The sequence below is a fragment of the Callithrix jacchus genome, chromosome 20 (genome assembly GCF_049354715.1).
Source record: "Callithrix jacchus isolate 240 chromosome 20, calJac240_pri, whole genome shotgun sequence".
NCBI classification, from domain to species: Eukaryota; Metazoa; Chordata; class Mammalia; order Primates; family Cebidae; genus Callithrix; species Callithrix jacchus.
The window spans coordinates 8072979-8092067 of NC_133521.1; the positions used below are offsets into that span (position 1 = coordinate 8072979).

The 19089-nt window shown below is 54.0% G+C and overlaps 1 protein-coding gene across 8 annotated transcripts in view; it reads left to right on the forward strand.

Annotated features, from left to right (window-relative positions):
• The window catches only part of ADCY7 (adenylate cyclase 7), a 74952-nt gene that overhangs the window by 21318 nt on the left and 34545 nt on the right, over positions 1–19089 (forward strand). Inside the window, exon 2 of one of the 8 annotated variants that reach the window (XM_054248526.2) lies at positions 527–619. The exons of 3 other annotated variants lie outside the window; for them this stretch is intronic. The gene's annotated coding sequence lies outside the window, so the exon portion shown is untranslated. Of the gene's footprint in view, positions 1–526; positions 620–8816; positions 8924–17292; positions 17485–19089 lie in introns of those variants that run through there. 4 more of the 8 variants (XM_035282497.3, XM_078357786.1, XM_035282496.3 and 1 more) reach the window with 4 other exon arrangements.

Genomic DNA, 19089 nt, shown 5'->3' on the forward strand with positions numbered 1-19089 from the left:
TGCCCCTGCTCTGCTCCCAGCACGGAGCACAGGTGAGATGGAGAGGCAGGGGGCTGGACTGGAAGATCTTTGAACTCTCAGGTCACTTCCTGGGCCCCTCTCAGAGGTCAACGGGGCCATCTGACTACATAGATAGGGAAACTGAGTCCCAGGAAGGCGTGAGGGCCTCTCTGTGAGCGTCAGAGACTGCTGGAGGATCAGGCCAGGCTGCTAATTGCTAATTGCCCATTACGGATCCATTTGCTTTCCACTTCGAACAGTTGTCTTGGGGCTCCTAATGGAGGTTTTTGGTGCTTGTTTTATTTTTATTTTTTCAAAATTGTTCCAGCTTCAAGCTTCAAATTTCTATGAAGTCATTGGAGCCCGGAGCCTGGCCTGGCAGCTTCCACGCTGTGGAGAGCGACGCTGTGGCTGGGGGCGGGGGCCTGCACACCCCGAGAAGCTCCCGGCCCGGGGCTGTGCCTTAGCCTTGCTGCCGCCGCGGAGCAGGAAGTTGTGGGTCCCAGATGTGACTCACTCTTATTAGGTAGCGTGGAAGGAGTCTTCGGATGGGTGAGCCTGGACGCGTCTGAGGAAGGGCAGACCCTGGCCAGCCACTGGGGCCCAGGAGGAGAGCCAGGTAAAAGTGGGGTGTGGGGATGGAGTGTCACCAGTCCTAGTGGCTTGAGGCCCTGGGGATGGGGTTGGACGGATGGTGGGAAGCAGCTCACCCGGCAGCCTGGCCTGGGAGTGCACTGGGCAGCGTCTGGGCTTGGGGAGGAGGCGGATCCGGGAGCCTCCTGAACAGATGCTGGGAGAGGCAGCCCCTCAACAGGGGACCAGAGACGACTTTTCCCAGCCTGACAAGAAAGTGTGGTTGTGACCGCGATGTTGGAATTCTAGGAACCACAGACTCTTAGATGTCCACAGTCTTTCTGGAGGGTGTAATTCTGCATTTACAAGCACACATGACTTTTCTCAATGAAAGGAAACACTGGCGAAGGAAGGGCAATTCAACTAGTTTTATGAAATTATAAAACAACAAATAAACAAAACCTCTGAAAGGGGCGCACGCCTGAGGCTCAGGGAACCAAGATGCCTCTGGAAAGCAGACTGGTCTGCCTTTCCCTGCAGCGCCTCTCCCATCCCCCAGGGGCTGAGTGGGTCATCTGGAGTGGGTCTTTCTGGAGCTTTCTATGCATTCATCTAAACGTGTGTGCACAGACACAGGGTGAGGCAGCTACCTGTTCTCTCACATCAGGGTGGGGGCAGGGACATCTGGGACTGGGGGCTTCCTCCCTGGCCAGCCATTGCTGAAGGGGAGAAGGGAAGGGGGAAGCCGAGAGCCTGGAGGTGGGGGCCAGGCTGGGCTGCCTGTGATGGGGGCCAGGGCTGTGTGACTGTGGGCCATCACCTAAGTGCAGGTGAAGGCTCTGAAGGGTGGACCCAAGCACCAGGCTCCCCAGGGAATCGCAGGGTATCCTAGCCTCTATGTGGAAGGACACATTTAAAATCTAAGTATTTGTCTTAGAAAAAAAAAAATCTGTAAATAGGACATTGACATTGTGATGTCATGACTATATTGTCTTGGAAGAGGCTAAAGAAGACACAAAAGTGACAAGCCAGCTGATTTGAGAGGAAGTGCCAAGTGCTGGCCCTGCAGGAAGTGCAGGCGGCTGGGGGCTGCCGCTCAGGAAGGCCTTTGCTGCAGGGTCTCCACCTCCCACCCGGCATCTGTCTCCCCCACTCCGGAGGCCCTGGGTTCTGAGGTTTACCTGCTATTCCTGGTGCAGGGTGTGGGGGAGGGGAAGCTCACAGACTGTTCCAGATTCTGTGGCCCTCACAAGGGAAGGTGTGAACTTTGTGGAGGTGGTGTCTCTGGTGGTATCTTCTTTCTTATTTTCATTTTGTTTTATTTTACTTTTTCGAGATGGAGTCTCTCTCTGTTGCCCAGGCTGGAGTGCAGTGGTGCCATCTTGGGTCATTGTAACCTCTGCCTCCTAAGTTTAAGCCATCCTCCTGCCTCAGCCTCCTGAGTAGCTGGAACTACAGGTACTGCACCACCACACCTGGCTACTTTTTGTATTTTTAGTAGAGACAGCGTTTCATCATGTTGCCAGGCTTGTCTTGAACTCCTGACCTCAAATGATCCACTGACCTCGGCCTCCTAAAGTGCTGGGATTATAGTGGGCCACCACCCCCAGACTTTTTTAAAAAAAAAACAGGATCTCACTCTGTCACCCAGGCTGGAGTGCAGTGGTGTGGTCATAGCTCACTGCAACCTTGAACTCATGAGTTCAAGTGATAACGTTCCCTGCCTCAGCCACCCAAAGTGCTGGGATTACAAGCATGCCCAGCCTTCTAGTGCTGTTTTCATGAAAGAAGCAGCTGTTTACTAGCAGCTGTTTTCCGGGGCATGACGGTGACGCTGTATTGCAGAACTTCTTTGCCAGGAGTAGGTCTGGGAGGTTTGCTTGAGGGCATGGAGCTTGGTGCAGGGAGGGCTCAGGCAGTAGAAGGTGGGCTGGAGTGTGGCCTCTGGACAGGCCACAAGAGATTCTCAAAAGGAGAAAAGATCCCAGCACTTTGGGAGGCCAAGGTGGGCGGATCACTTGAGCCCAGGAGTTCGAGGCCAGCCTGGGCAACGTGACGAAACCCTGTCTCTACAAAAAATAGAAAAATTAGCCAGTGTGGTGGCTAATTTTCGTATCTTTTTGTAGAGACAGGGTTTCTACAAAAAATAGTAGCCTGTAGTCCCAGCTACTTGGGAGGCTGAGGCAAAAGGATCCTTTGAGCCAGGAGTTGGAGGCTGTAGTGAGCCATGACTATGCCACTGCACTCTAGCCTGGGTGACAGAATGAGACCCTATCTCAAAATAAATAAATAATTTTTAAAAAGGAGACGAAGGTCTGACTTCATGTTGCACTGGGTACATGCACCCTCCTCTACAGTTTAGAGCTACTGATTCAACCCATTCCCTACTTTCCCCACTGCCCCATGTGGTAGGTGTCATTCACCTCCAGTTTACAGAGGAGACAGGGCCCCAGAGGGTGCTGTCTATCTTGGATCACCCAGCAGTCCAGTCCCCAGGCATCCACCCACCACAGTGTGGTCTGCTGCCACATCTGAGCCTGGACTCAGGAACAGGACGCTGCGTCTTTGACGAGATCTGATGGGGCAAAGCTGAGAACAAGGGCTCTGGTTGGTGCTGAGGGATTCATGGGGGCTGGCCCTTACTGGGAGGATGAGGAATTGGGCTCTTCTTTTTTTTTTTTTTTTTTTTAAGACGGAGTTTCGCTCTTGTTACCCAGGCTGGAGTGCAATGGCACGATCTTAGCTCACCGCAACCTCCACCTCCTGGGTTCAGGCAATTCCCCTGCCTCAGCCACCTGTGCAGCTGGGACTACAGGCATGTGCCACCATGCCCAGCTAATTTTTTGTATTTTTAGTAGAGACGTGGGTTTCACCATGTTGACCAGGATGGTCTTGATCTCTTGACCTCGTGATCCATCCGCCTCGGCCTCCCAAAGTGCCAGGATTACAGGCATGAGCCACCACGCCCGGCCGGAATTGGGCTCTTCTGATGGCGTCCTCCACCCTGTCCTGTGCCTGGCCTTTGAGGGGCGCACAGCGGGAGGGAAGAGGTGGGGTGAGGCCTTATGCATGGCTGGGTATGGGGTGGGCTGTCTTGCCTGCTTTCTTGGACATGTGGTTGGGTCGTGCCTCAGCTAGGAGGTGGGTGGTTTGTTCATTCCCTGTCATTGCAAGGGTCACAGAGGTGGCCGGGTGGCCTGTCCCTCAGCACCGCCCCTCGCCTCCCTCCTGCTGTCCTGGAGGAAGAGGATGTGGACTTGTTCACACTGAGGTGACGACAGCATTCCCTCTCCCACTGCCCAGGGAGAGGGCAGCGCTTAGCCCCGCTGGAAAAAGTTCCAGGCCTTTGAGGGAGCATGCAGAGTGGGTCACAGTGGGTGCCGGTATCTGAGCAGCCCGTTCTAACCTTTCATGGAGTGGGAGGGAGGTATTTACTTCTTTTCAAAAGAAGGCCGAGATGGACAGATCATTGGGTCAGGAGATTGAGACCATCCTGGCTAACAGTTGAAACCTTGACTCTACTAAAAATACAAAAAATTAGCCAGGCGTGATGGCATGCACCTGTAGTCCCAGCTACTTGGGAGGCTGAGGCAAGAGAATCCCTTGAACCCAGAAGGCAGAGGCTGCGGTGAGCCGAGGTCTTGCCACTGCACTTCAGCTTGGGCAACAGAGTTAAACTCAGTCTCAAAAAAAAAAAAAAAAAAAGGGCATGTGTGGCCAGGCACCATGGCTCACACCTGTAATCCCAGCTTTTTGGGAGGCTGAAGCAGGTGGATCTCTTGAGCTCAAGAGTTTGAGACCAGCCTGGGCAACATGGCACAACCCCAACTCTACAAAAAAAAAATACAAATATTAGCCAGCATGGTGGTATATGCCTGTAGCCCCAGCTACTCAGGAGGCTGAGGCAGAAAGATTGCTTGAGCCCAGGAGGCGGAGGCTGCAGTGAGCTGAGCTCATGCCACTGTACTCCACTCTGGGTGACAGAGCAAGACCCTGTCTCAAAAAAATAAATAAATAAAAATTAAAAAAAAAAAAGACACGTGCAGCCAAGAGCTGGAAGTTACTTGGGACTGGAGCATGAGACCGCGTCTGAACACCAGCCAGGGCAGCAGGGGTCTTCCAGAGGTCACTGGGTCCAGACCCCTGCCTCCAGTCAGAACCGGTTCCAGCTCCACTCTGCCTCCTCCCAATCAGCGTGTGAGATAAGCCTGCTTCTTGCATCTGTGAAATGGGATTGGCAATGGTACCCCCTGCATCAGGTGGTTGTAAAGATTAAACGAGTTGATGCACATTCTGCGCCTGGCACAGCGGAGCCGCTACCTAAGTGGAAGTGTTTGTCACTGTCAGTGTCGTGAGGCTCTCCTCTGCTGTGTCCTGCCTTGGGTGGGAGACTGGACCTCCCTGGGGGTGGCTGGGAGGTACTGGTGGGCAGGGCTGAGCTGAGCGGCCCCCCTGTCACCTGCATCCCTTGGACTAATCACTTTCTCTCTGTTCCTCAGTTTCCTTATCTGTAAAATGGGGCTGATAGCAGTGCCCAGGTAGGTTAATGGGAGGGCTAGCTGGGTGAAAACACTCTCCAGGCACCTGAGACTAGTGTGCCAGGCTGAGAGGTTGCCACGAAGTGGCTGGAGCCCCTCCAGCTGTGTGTGCAGCGGATCCTACCAGCCCCATCTGTCCAATGGCCCCCTCCCCACCAGGAACAGTGACATGGCGTCCCTGGCTCACCATAGGCATCTGGCCTGACCTGGTGCTGCCCACAGATCTCACAACTGGCCACATCATGGCTAGGGCATTGCCCAACTCTCAGCACAGACCTGCTTGGCTGAAGTACCCTCTGTTCCCTGCTCTCCCCGGAAGCCTGGAAGGCTTTCTAGAAGGGACTGGTGTTGGGGTGGAGAGGGGTGGGGCAGTGAGCCTGGGACTGAACTCTGCTCCTCTTGGGTGATCTTTTTCCTTGGAACACTTAGGGCTGGGCTTTCCTGCTGCCACCTGCTGTCCCATTTTTAATTTTGACAGGGTCTGGCTCTGTTGCCCAGGCTAGGGTGCAGTGCCATGATATCGCTCACTGCAGCCCCTTCTGGGCTCAAGAGATCCTCCCACCAAGACGTCCCAAAGTGCTGGGGCTACAGGCATGAGCCACCGCTCCCGGCCTGTCCTCTTTGATGGGCCGGTTTCACAGGCATTTTCTGAGCACAGCACAGCACAGCCCAGTGCTGCTGAGATGAACCTGAGCAGACTCTGTGTTAGAATGGGGTGGATGGCTGACCTTGGGCCTAGGAGAAGGTCCTCCCTGTTCTCCAGCACAGCCACCTGGTCAGTTTCTCCTGGCCTGTGAGGCCCTCCTGGACCTGGCCCAACCTTCGTCCCCACTCCCGCTGCTTGTTCCCATCGTCCGCTCGGGGCCAGGCCCCCTGATGTTTTCACCCTCCACATGGCTTGGCTCTCTGCTGCCCCTTTCCCGCCCTTGGCTCCCACAGTTCCTGCTGTCTGGAGTGTTCCCCTCACCCTCTGCTTGGCAGTGTGCCCCAGGTGAGGCCCTCCTTCAGGGGTCCTCCAGCATGGGGAGAAGAGGGGGCCCAGCTGGCACTGCTCTGGAGCCGTTCACTCGGCTGCCTCCCCCACCCCCTTGGCCTTGCTTTGAGCCCCCTTCTTGCTGTGGCTGGGGACCTAGGGATGCCGGGTTACCCTCCTCTCTCCATCCCCGCTTTATGGCCGTCTCCTCCAGCCGTGGACCACTGGACAGAATGACCCCATGACTGGGCCTAAGGGAAAGGGGAGCCAAGGGAGGTCTTTGGTGCAGGTGTCCCAGTTTCCAGCTGTATTTCCTGGCCCCAGGGTCCACTCATTCTTGCCTCCTCCCAGGGCATTGGGACCTGCTGGAGATGACAGGGCAGAAGGAGCAACCATGACCCTCAGACACAGGCCTGTCCCCTGGGGAGGAGCTTGTGGCCCTGGAAGTCAGAAGGTACCTACAGTGGGTGGTGCCACCACTTGCTTTCTAGGGCCCAGAACCCTGAAGCCGGCTGTGGGACCCAGGACACTCTGATCAGGGTGCTTTGCCTTCCAGGCCCCAGCCCCCTCCTGCACTCCAGGGTGCCCTTCCTGCCCCTGTAACTAGCCAGCTTGCCCGGCGCTGGCCTCTGAAACGGCTCAGTCTTACTGCCTCAGGCGCAGCTCACTGAGGTCGTTGCTTCCTGGAGTCACTGACTGGCCGGGCAGGGAGAAGCCCAGGATCCCCCGATGGGAAAACTGAGTTCCAGGGAGCTGCACAGCCACAGGGCTGATGTGTCTTCTGGAGGGCTGGGCGCAGTGGCTCATGCCTGTAATCCCAGCACTTTGGGAGGCCGAGGCGGGTGGATCACGAGGTCAAGAGATCGAGACCATCCTGGTCAACATGGTGAAACCCTGTCTCTACTAAAAATACAAAAAATTTGGAGGGAGCTGTATTGAAGGTGCAGGTCACGCCCCATTCACAAGCGAATCCCTTGGCCTCACTAGCGGGAGGGGTGTGGACTGGGGACCGGCCTTGTGGGCTTGTCTTGGCCCCGCTGCTGTTCTCAGGGGTCTGGAGCAGGGGTCCCGGGCGCTGGTGTAGGCTGGGATGAGACCTTTCTGTACCTGTGCATCTGGATCCTGGGCTCCCAGGCCTGTCTCCTGTACCCTATCTGGCTCGGAGGAGGAGCCCTGTGAAGTTGTCTGAAGGCGCTATTTTAAGGGGGATCTGTGCTAATGGGAAGTGGTCTCTTTCGAAACAACCAGGGACGGGCGCGGTGGCTCACGCCTGTAATCCCAACACTTGGGGAGGCTGAGGCAGGTGGATCATGAGGTCAAGAGATCGAGACCATCCTGGTCAACATGGTGAAACCCTGTCTCTACTAAAAATACAAAAAATTAGCTGGGCATGGTGGTGCATGCCTGTAATCCCAGCTACTCAGGAGGCTGAGGCAGGAGAATTGCCTGAACCCAGGAGGCGGAGGTTGTGGTGAGCCGAGATCGCGCCATTGCACTCCAGCCTGGGTAACAAGGGTGAAACTCCGTCTCAAAAAAAAAAAAAAAGAAACAACCAGATTCCCTGGAGACACTGCTCTGTCCCCTGGGGGCAGGGACCAGCGCTTGTGTCCCTTTGTCAGGCTCAGCTGCTGGGCAGGGGTACAAGAGCAGAGCTTCCCTTTGGGGGCAGGCAGGAGTGAGGCTGAGACCCTGGTGCTGAAGTGTGTCCCAGTACCTGTTTATGTCATAATTTTTCAGGCTCCTCACCCTGGTGTCTGGAGCCAGCTGGGATGGCCCTGGGTGATGGCACTTGCTGTGTGCCCATGTCTATGTGAAGCCCCTGAGAACTGCGTATTGTTACCAGTTGATTCTGTGGGTTAGGAAACTGAGGCCCAGAGAGGTTCAGGAACATGCCCAAGGTCACACAGCTCCTCCAAGGTGGAGCTGCAATTCACACCCTCAGAGCTCGCCAACCTTCCACCGTGCTTTCCCGCCTTCCCCACTGCCCGGCCCTGCCATTCTTTTCCTCACTTGGCTCATTTATGACAATCTGCCCTCCTCCTGGCATGAGCTCCACAGGGGACCTGTGCCTATCTGTCGTAGCAGCAGCGTCTCGCCCTGTACCTGCTGCAGGCAGGAGCCCAGAGGCACTTGGCAGATGGAGGTCTGGGGGCACCAACATGCACCCTCTTTCCTGTGGTAGGATGGATCCCTTTCCATGTGCAGTGGTTCTGGGGTTTTGTGAGGTTTTATAGCTGTAAGGTCATTTTACTTCTAGAATAGGCCGTGGAGTGGGGAGAAGGGTTTTATCCCCATTGCTCAGGTGAGAAACTGAGTCCTGAGAGGCAAAGCTCATGGAGATGGGACTGGGGAATATAGGGTTGGGGCCCAGTCTTTAGCTGCCAGTTCAGTGCTGGCTGTACCCAGTCTGTGGAGTATGGGGTTTGATGTCCCTGTGTACCAGGCAGGGTTAGATCCTGGGAGCTGGATAGTGCATGGCCAGGCATGCAGCCAGGTAGTGACATGTCAGGGTGGCCTGCGCTTCTGTGGGAGGTGCAGGCCCTGGGGAAGCTAAGGTACGAGGCCAGCCTGGGAGGGGACCAGGCAGCCGTCCTGGAGGAGGTGGCAGCTCAGGCTGAACCTGAAGGGCAGGCAGGAGTTTGGCAGGCAGAAGGCGTTTGGAGGTGAGGAGGTGGGCGTGTTTTTAGGCTGCTGGAGCTGGAGATGAAAGGGTGGGGCTTGTTTGGGGAACCGAAATGAGCCAAATCACACAGCCGCGGAGGAGCCTGGGAAGAAAGTCTGGAGGCCTTTTTTGGCCAAGGGGTGAGCAGAGACCAGGCTTGGTGTTTTGGCGTTCTGGGTAGGTGTGGGGAGGCCTGGCTTTGGGGCCCATGGGGCTCTTGCGGCCTGACACTCCATCACAGTGACCTCCCGCGCCCAAGAGCTCCGTAAGGACAGAGTTTGTGGAAGGAAGGAGTGGGTGACCAGGAATGGGGGCTTGGGCTTCAGGGACAGCTGTGGTGAGGGACTCCGAGCCCCCATGTGGGTGCAGGTCCGGAAGCCGGGGCTGCGGTTGGTTGGGGAGGTCGGGTGGGGCTGCTTCCCCTGCAGGAGAGCTCTTCCGGGCTTTTGGCGCGGCTTCACGAGGCAGTCTGGGTATTGTTACCCAGACTGTGTCTCTCGTGCCCCCTTGGCCTGGATCGGGTTCTCAGGAAGTCTCAGGGTAGTGAGGGTCTCAGTGCCTTGGCTTGGGGCTGGGCACTTCGTGAGCTGGAGTCATGGAGGCCAAACTGGGGGCCTCTGGGCCAGGTGGTGGCTTCAGGCTTGCCACTGGGACAGGAGGCCAGTCTAGACAGTGAGGCCTCACTGCGCTCTGTGGGTAGCCTGCTGAGCTCTGGGTGGGAGACGCCTCTTTCACTGACCTTCTGTGACTGGCTTCTCTGCTGGTCTGAGTGGGAAGGGACTGCAGAGATCCTGGAGGCCTTTCCTGCCCTGGAGGAGTCAGGCCCAGAGAGGGTGAAGAAATGCCTGAGTCACACAACTGGTGACAGGGAGAGCTGGAACCGTACCTGACATCACCTGATATTCAGGCCACGGCTCTATTCCCTGCACTGCCTTACCTGTGGCAGATGGGGAAACTGAGGCAGGTGGGTCAGTCACTCCTCTGCATTGCACGGGAGAGGCAGGAAATTCAACAGGAGCCGTTTGCCCGGTTGGTACTTGGAACTCTTTTCCTGCTTGCTTTCCCCTGGGGCAAGATGCTTCTCAGCTGAAAACTGCCTGGGGAGGGCGCTGTTGAGACCATGAGCACCTGAGAGCCCGGATCTTTCACTCAGGCCTCTCCTTTTACCTCCACCTGGGAGGCTAAGCTCAGGGTGGACATCCTGGCCCGCAGGCAGGTGCATGGGCTGGCCCTCCTGGCACCTGCACCCCCCATGTGCCCAGCTAGCCCAACCTGAGTTCAGGTGGAGGTGGGTAAGTCGGGGCCCCCATACAGGCTGTAATCAATTAAGGGGAGGCCAATGGGCTCTACAGAGCACAGCTGCCCAGGGAGGCTTCTTCAGGGAGGAGTTCCTAGGTGGGTCTTGGAGACTCCAGAGTCAGCATTTCCCAAAGGAGGTTCATTAGGGATTCAATACAAAAAGAGTCTCATTAACATAAAGGACGGGGAAATGTTCAGCTGCGTTTGATTCTGGACTTCTTTCCTGAAGGACTTGTCAGAGCCTTTAATTTGCTAATGTGTATGGGGGACCTTTAAATGGGGAAGAGGAGAAGGTTGAGCTCAGCACCACCTGTGACCAGAAATGGCTGTGGATGTGTATGGCTGTGTGTGTGTGTAGCTTTTCATGGCCTTCCTTTTGGGAAGAATGCACCTTAGGAAATGCAGAGTGAATCTGCACTGGGCCTTTAAGGGTGGCAGGCCTGGGTTCAAATCCTAGCTCCACTGCTTCCCAGCCGGTGGGCTTTGTGCTTGGAGGCTAAGGTCGCAGAGTCAGTTGCCTTGGTTAGAAATAGAGCCCGCCGACCTGCCGCCCTTGGTGAGTCAGGGGGACGGGCCTCATCCCAGCCTCTTCGTGGTTCTCTGCAGGTTCTTAGAGGAGATGGCTAGCCACATGGTGGTTGGCCTAGTTTGTCTCCCAACTGGGCTTGGAGGTCGCACAACTCATCTTGAGGCCTAGGTACGGTGCTCTCTCCTGCCAGCGGGTCTGGAAGGCTTGTGCCGAGGACCTGACACTGCCTGGGATGTCACCTGTGAGCTCCCTCCAGCTCAGATCAACACCGCACCTCCCTCTCCCTGGGTTGAGTGATATGGCAGCTCCCTTGAGGCCCAACTAGATCCTGCATGGAGGGCTCAGCCCACATTGCCGTTCATGGCCCTGGAAAGCTGCCTGAGTTGCTGACCAATGCTCTTTCCACCTCCCAGAGGCTGGGCACTCAAGGGCCAGAGTGGGGGCTGGGCCTCCTCACCCCAGTGCTACTGGCTCATGGCAGGATTGGGGGGAGGGGCAGGGGCAGGTGCCGAACCCTCTCACTTCTGCACCCATGGCCCTTTCTGACAACTTGGTGATGCATGCCATCTAGACTGGGGTGCTTTGTCCTAGGGATGGCTCAGCACACTGCTCACATAACCCCCAAATGAATCCTTTCAAAACTCTGTGGGGTGCGACTGTTATTCTCCTTTTGTTCAAATGAGGAAACTGAGGCACAGAGAGGCTAAATCAGATCATGTATCATTTCTTTTAATATTTAATAAATTAAATTTATTTGTGAATGAATGAATGAGTTGGAGTCTTGCTCTGTTTCTCGGGCTGGAGTGCAGTGGAACAATCATCACTCGCTGCAGACTTGACCTGAACTCAAGAGGTCCTTCTGCCTCAGCCTCCTAAATTGCTGGCTCTGCAGGTACATACTGCTGTGCCTGGCTCAGTTTTTCAAGTTTTTTAGAGACAGCAGCTCACTATGTTGCCCTGGCTGATCTTGAACTCTTGGCCTTAAGCAATCCTCCCACCTCGGCCTCCTGAGTAGGTGACATCACAGGCATGGGCCACTGTACCTGTCTAGGTCATGCAATTTAGATGTGATGAACCGGGATTCATTTTTCCTATCAGACATTTTTTTTTAGTCACATAAGCAACACCCTGACAATAGAAATGGAAACTGAAAATGAAAAGTGAAATTTATCCACTCTGAAATCAACAGTTGTGGTTTTTCTGTGTCCTGGTTCAGTCCTTATTTGTTCCAGATGCTGCCATGTGGATTTTTTCACAGGACACCCTGTGACATTGGTTTCAATTAGCCTCAGGCTTTTTGACAGCTGCTTAGTATTCCATTGTGAGGTTGTACCATAATTTATTTCATCAGTTCCTGACTGATAGGCATGTTCTTTTCAATCTTTTGTTATTACAAATAATGCTTCAATGACTAATCTTATACTTATGTCATTTCACACTTGTGACAGTGTTTGTATGATGAATTATTCAAAATGGATTTGGTAGGTCAGAAAGCAAATATGTCCTTAAGTGGCTTTGTTAGAAGTTATTAAACTGCCTTCACTGGGGGCTCTAGTGACTCACATTCTTACAGGAGGGAATGTGACTGCCTGTTTCCAACACAAACTTATGAAATACTTTGATCTTTGCCGATCAGATAGGTAAAAATGGTTTTGAATGGTGGTTTTGTTTTTGTTTTAAAGATGGGGGTTTTGCTATGTTACCCAAGCTGGGCTCAAACTCCTGGGCTCATGTGATCTGCCTGGCTCAGCCTTCCAAAGTGCTGGGATTACAGGTGTGAGCCACCACACCCAGCCTTTCAAATGTTTAAAATTCATTTGGACTGGCTTTTCTGTAAACTTTCTCTTCCTGGTCTGCTCCCATTTTTCTATTGCGTTATTGGTATTTTTCTTTTTTATTTCTGGGAGCTCTTTACATATGAAGGGGATTACCTCCTTGTGATATGAGTCACAAATGTTTTCCTAATCTGTCGTGTGTCTTTTGATTGCACTTTTGGTAGTTTTTACTCCCAAGTAGCTGGGACTTATATATTTTGTTTTTTCATGAAACTGAATTTATTAGCCTTTTTTTTTTTATGGCTTTTGGGTTTTGTATCAGGATAAAAAGGCCATATTCACTACAGCATTATATAATTCTCCCACAGTTTCTTGCTCTCTTTGGAAATATCCTGATATAAGTTGTGAATCCAGCTTGTTTGCTGTCTTTTGGGCTACGCTGCCTTTCTTTCTTTTTTTTGAGACGGAGTTTCGCTCTTGTTACCCAGGCTGGAGTGCAATGGCACGATCTCAGCTCACCGCAACCTCCGCCTCCTGGGTTTAGGCAATTCTCCTGCCTCAGCCTCCTGAGTAGCTGGGATTATAGGCACGCGCCACAATGCCCAGCTAATTTTTTGTATTTTTAGTAGAGATGGGGTTTCACCATGTTGACCAGGATGGTCTCGATCTCTTGACCTCGTGATCCACCCGCCTTGGCCTCCCAAAGTGCTGGGATTACAGGCTTGAGCCACCGCGCCCAGCCTATGCTGCCTTTCTAAACAGAATACTAGCAGCCTAGGAGTTAAGACTTCAATGCACATCCTTCCTGCCCCTCCAGGAGGGCAGTTACTCTGGGTTGCATCTGTCCATGGGCCTATGAAATAGATCTCCCCTTTTTTTTTTTGAGACAGAGTCTCACTCTGTCACCAGGTGCCAGGCTGGAGTGCAGTGGCACAATCTCCACTCACTTTAACCTCCGCCTCCTGGGTTCAAGCAATTCTCCTGCCTCAGTCTCCCAAGTAGCTGGGACTACAGGCACACGCCACCACGCCCAGCTAATTTTTGTATCTTTAGTAGAGACAGGTTTTCACCATGTTGGCCAGGATGGTCTCCATCTCTTGACCTTGTGATCCGCCTGCCTCTGCCTCCCAAAGTGCTGGGATTACAGGCTTGAGCCACCGCACCCAGCCATTTTTTTTTTTTTTTTGAGACAAAGCCTTACTCTGTTGCCCAGGCTGGAGTGCAGTGGCATGATCCCATCTCACTGTACCCTCTGCCTCTTGGGTTCAAGTGATTCTCATGCCTCAGCTTCCTGAGTAGCTGGGACTACAGGTGCATGCCATCATGTCTGGCTAATTTTTGTATTTTTAATAGACATGGGGTTTCATCATGTTGGCCAGGCTGGTCTTGAACTCCTGGCCTCAAGTGATTCACCTGCCTTGGCCTCCCAAAGTACTGGGATTACAGGTATGAGCCACCGCCACCAGGCCTATGCAGCTCTTCTGGTACCTCCCAGCCCCATTCATGTCTTGCTGTCACTGTTAGTCCCCATGTCAGGGTGGGGGCCTAGGCAATGCGCAAAGTCAGCCAGCAGCCTCTTGTCCTGCTGTTCCCAGGCAGGACGAGCACCACGTGAGCTCCCCCATGGCCAGCTGGACTTCCCCTTTCTGTTCTTCCTTATCAAGGGAAAAGAGATCAGAAATCTGTTAAACGTGGGTGTGAAAGTGTTTCCCTTCCGAAGGGGGAGGCTAGTGAGGGCAGTGCTTAAAGAAATGAATCACTAATGGAATTTCAGGCAAGAGTGAGGAAAAAGTAGGGCTATTCAACAGGGGAGCCTGGTTGATTGCTTAGTCAGCTGATAAACACTGTTGCCTGAACAGCCACCGTGTGCGGAGCCCTCGCAGATACCCTGGTGAGGGCAGCGCTAAGGATTCTACCTTCTGGGAGCTCATTCCCTGAGTAGAATTTCCTCTTGGGGTCCGGCACACAGAAGGCACTGGTGCACAGACACAACATCTGCTGAAGGAATGCATGGATGGACTCCCCCCCCGCCCCGGGGGAGCCACTAAGTAGCATTAGGATGGGCATGAGACATAGTGAACCTGGATTCAGCACCCTGGCAGCTGGAGCCTTGGAGGTGCATTTTAAAGGAGAGATTGTGGCTCACGCCTGTAATCCCAGCACTTTGGGAGGCCAAGGCGAGTGGATCATGAGGTCAAGAGATCGAGACCATCCTGGTCAACATGGTGAAACCCTGCCTCTACTAAAAATACAAAAAATTAGCTGGGCATGGTGGTGCATGCCTGTAATCCCAGCTACTCGGGAGGCTGAGGCAGGAGAATTGCCTGAACCCAGGAGGCGGAGGTTGCGGTGAGCCGAGATCGCGCCATTGCACTCCAGCCTGGGTAACAAGAGCGAAACTCCGTCTCAAAAAAAAGGAGAGATTGATCAGAGTAATGCTTAGCCAAAGGAATGAAGGAAAGGGGAGGATTTCAAGAACAAAGAACACTATCTTTTCTTTTTTTGTGTGTATCTCTGGCAGTTTTTGGCATCAAGATGATGCTAGCCTCGGAATGAGTTATGGAGGAGTCCCTCCTCCTCAGTTGTTTTGAATAGTTTCTGTAGGAATGGTACCAGCTCTTCTTTGTACATCTGGTAGAATTCGGCTCTGAATCCATCAGGTCCTGGGCTTGTATTAGTTGGTAGGTTATTTATTACTGATTTAGTTTAAACCTCGTTATCAGTCTGTTCAGGGAATCAGTTCCTTTCTGGCTCAGTCATGGGAGGATTATGTGTCCAGGAATTGATTCATCTCTTCTAGGTTTTCTAGTTTTTGTGTGTAGAGTGTTTGTGTTTCTGATGGTTGTTTTTTATTATTAATTTCTTTTTTTGAGATGGAGTTTCGCTCTTGTTACCCAGGCCGGAGTGCAATGGCGCGATCTCGGCTCACCGCAACCTCCGCCTCCTGGGTTCAAGCAATTCTCCTGCCTTAGCCTCCCAAGTACCTGGGACTACAGGCGTGTGCCACCACGCCCAGCTAATTTTTGTATTTTTAGTAGAGACGGGGTTTCACCATGTTGACCAGGATGGTCTCAATCTGTTGACCTCGTGATCCACCCTCTTCGGCCTCCCAAAATGCTGGGATTATAGGCGTGAGCCACCGCGCCTGGCCTGTTTTTTATTTCTGTGGGGTCGTTAGTAATATTCCTGTAGTCATTTCTCATTATGTTTATTTGTATCTTCTCTCTTTTCTTCTTTATTAGTTTAGCTAGTGGCCTGTTTTATTAATTTTGTTTTTCAAAAAAACAACTGGATTCACTGATCTTTTGAATTTTTGCGTGTCTTGATTTTCTTTAGTTCAGCTCTGATTTTTGTCATTTCTCATCTTCTGATAGGCTTGGGGTTAATTTGTTCTTGCTTTTCAAGTTCTTTCAGTTGTGTTAGGTTGTTAATTTCAGATCTTTCTAACTTTTTCATGTGGGCATTTAGTGCTACAAATTTCCCGCTTAACACTGCCTTAGCTGTGTGCCAAAGAATCGAAGAACAACTTTCTACCCATCCCTAGAAGTGGCCCTCTGGGGCCGGGTGAGAACATCAGCCTTTTCCTTCAGTTTTTCTCCAGTCCCTCATCCTTTTCATCTACTGATTTGGCCTCCAACCCCAGCCCACCCCACCAAGGCCAGAGCTGGCCTCAGAGGTCTGACACAGCCCCTCCTTTGCAAGAGGGGAAGGAAACTGAGGTGCAGGTCAGGCAAGAGATGCAGTGGGGCGCCTGGGTGGGGGCCTGCCCGCTCTGCACCTGCCTCTCCCTCCACCCGGTGGTTGAGCTGTGACCCTGCAGGGCTTCCTCAGTCCTGGGCACTGGGCCTGCCTTCTTGACCATTTGCCCATTTGTCCTGCAAGCTTGGCCTGGTGGACATCAACACCTGTGCAGACAACTTGGTTATCAGCACCCTAGTTTACTGATAAGGAAACTGATGCCAGAGTGTGCAGGCGACTGCCACTCACGGGCCATTGGTAGCAGAGCTGGGATTGGGTGCAGGCCTCCTCCCAGAGGCTGAGCTTAGCTGGGAGAGGTGTGCCATGGCAGGAAAGGCAGGTGCGCAGGTGAGGCAGGGGCTTCCCAATCTTGAGGGAGGCACTTTCTTCATCTGCCCTCATCTTTGGGCTGTGGCGGCCTCCTCCCTCACCCACACCCCTCTGCCTGCTTCCCCACCCTGGGCCTGGCACAGGATTCTGGCTAACCTACTTGGCCATTCACGTCACCAGCATTTGCCAGGACCAGCTATAGGACACACACGCAGATCCCACCATGACAGTTTGGCGAAGCAGGGGCTGGGATGTTGGACACACACTGGGAAGGCCTCTTTAGGGGAGGTGCCTGGGAGAGCAGGGCATGGGGGCCACGAAGCTCTGAGGATAGGGAGGGTCTGGGGAGGGCTGGGCTTGGGGGGTGGGACCTTGAATCCCTGGGTCCCAGGAGGTTTCCTGGGAAGCCTGGGGTCCCCTTTAGGTCAGGCCTGTGCTGGGCAGAGCAGCTGCTGGAGGGAGCTTCATGGAGCTCAGGGTCTCCCAAGGGAGATGGCATTAACATGAGACTCCTTTGGCAAATAAAAAATCTGCCTGAGACCCAGCCCACCAGGGGAGCTGAAAGCCAGCAGGCCTGGGGGTCAAGAGGGAGCATGCAGGATTTTGTCTGCAGCTGCATTGTGTCCCAGGCAGGGTGTGGGCCCAGGGGCCTGAGCGGGGCCTCTTCCCTGCAGGCCTCCGTGCCCCTCCCACTCCAAGGCCCCCACTTCCCTTTTTTGAGGCCACCAGGGCCCCAAGGCAGCCCCGAGCCTGCCGAGACTTGGCTGGAGGAAGCCAGGCTGTGGTTTCTGCCAGCACTGGCCGGGTGAGGAAGTGGGTGTCCTGTCTGCATCTGTGAAAGCTGGGGGTTTCTAGAACATACTCCCCACAAGGCTGTGGTTGTGCTGGGGACACCGCCCGATCAGCTGGACTGGGGAAGGTTTCCCGAGCACCCGGGAACAGTTACAGTATCAAGTCCTAGCCTCCCGCGGCCAGCAGCTTTTCTTGCTGGAGAACCTGGACCCAGCCGGCCAGTATTTGGTGAGGAGACCACAGTCCTGCCTCAGTTGCAGGGAAGGGATAAGAGGGTATGTGTGGGGTTGCTCAGAGGGCTTCCTGGAGGAGGTGACCCTCCTGGAGATTACTGGCCCGACCTTGCTCCTGCAAGGCAGACGGAAGTAACTCGATGGAGTCCCCTGTGCTGCCCACCTCTTGGTCATAGCTCTGTCCTGGGCCTTGTTTGTGGGGAAGAGGTTGGTATTTTGGGATATTATATGATTTCTGGATACCAGCCCCGTGAGGGTGATATGGACCCCAGATAGCTTTTTTCGTTTGTTTTTTTCCCCAGACAGGGTCCTGCTCTGTCACCCAGGCTGGAGTGCAGTGGCATGATCATAGCTCAATGTAGCCTTGACTTCCTGGATTCAAGCAATTCTCTTGCCTCACCCTCTCAAGTAGCTTGGACTACAGGTGCATGCCACCAAGTCTGGCTAATTAAAAACAAAACAAAACAACTTTTGTAGAGACAGGGTCTCACTGTGTTGCCCAGGCTGGTCTCAAACTCCTTAGCTCAAGTGATCCTCCTGCCTTGGCCTCCCAAAGTGCTGGGATTGCAGGTGTGAGCAACTGCACCCGGCCCCAGCTCTCGCTTTTGCTAGCTGTGTGACCATGGGCAAGTGACGGACCTCTCTATGCCTCAGTCCCACATCCGTGGAATGGGGAGAGTAGTCACAGCCACAAGGCAGGTGTGCAGACTGAAAGAGCTCATGGCTCAGCCTGCAGGAGGAGCACCTAGGTTCTGTTTACTGCTGTGTCCCAGGACCTGAGGCTGCCCTAGGGAGCCTGGAGCCCACCGAGATTGCCTGCAGGGAGTGAGGTTGATTCCTCTGGGATTTGCCCACACCTTGTATACCTCTGGACTTCCCATCTCCCCAAAGGGGAGAGTCTCTGGAGGCCCCCAGAGAGATGTGGGAGCTCCTGCCTGTCCTCTAGCTTCTGGCAGCCCTGGATGCCTGGCTGGGCCTGGGCTGCGGAGCCTGGAACGTGTGATGGAGGGATGAGCGGGGCTGTCCCCTCCTGGGCCCAGCTCCTTTCTGGAGGACTGGCTGTGTCTGCAGGGGCACATGTCACCTCTGTGCTGACTGGGACCCTCCCACTTGACTCGGAACCCGTTGAGGGGCCATGGCTGTTTCCCAGACACAACAACCTGGGCCCAGAAGCCCCACGTGGACTTTGGGACTCTTGGTTGCTAGTGACAGAAGCTCAAACTGGGTGAAGCTGAAAGGGGCATTGCTTGTCCCGTGTGGTTACATGTCTGGAGGTTGTGTAAGCTTCAGGCACAGTTGGCTCCAGTGGCTCTAGTGGGTGTTGCCAGGCCTGTGTCTCGTGCCAGTTCTCCATGTTGGTGTCATTTTCAGGCAGACTCTCTCTTTGTGGTGGCTCAGGTGTCTGCTGGCAGTGCCAGGCCACCGACAAAAGAGAACATCTCCTTCCCTGGGTCAGCAGAAGTCCGAAAAGAGCCCTCACTGCCCAGGCCTGTGGCACTGGGGCTTGGGAGGGACTTTGCTGATTGACCACACCAGGGTCATGTGGCCCCTGAGCCAGGGTACTGAGGATCAGGAGAGGGGACATTGTGCAGCAGAAGCATGAAACACCCTCCCGGCATCTGGACCCCTCCCCCATGGTAGAGTCCT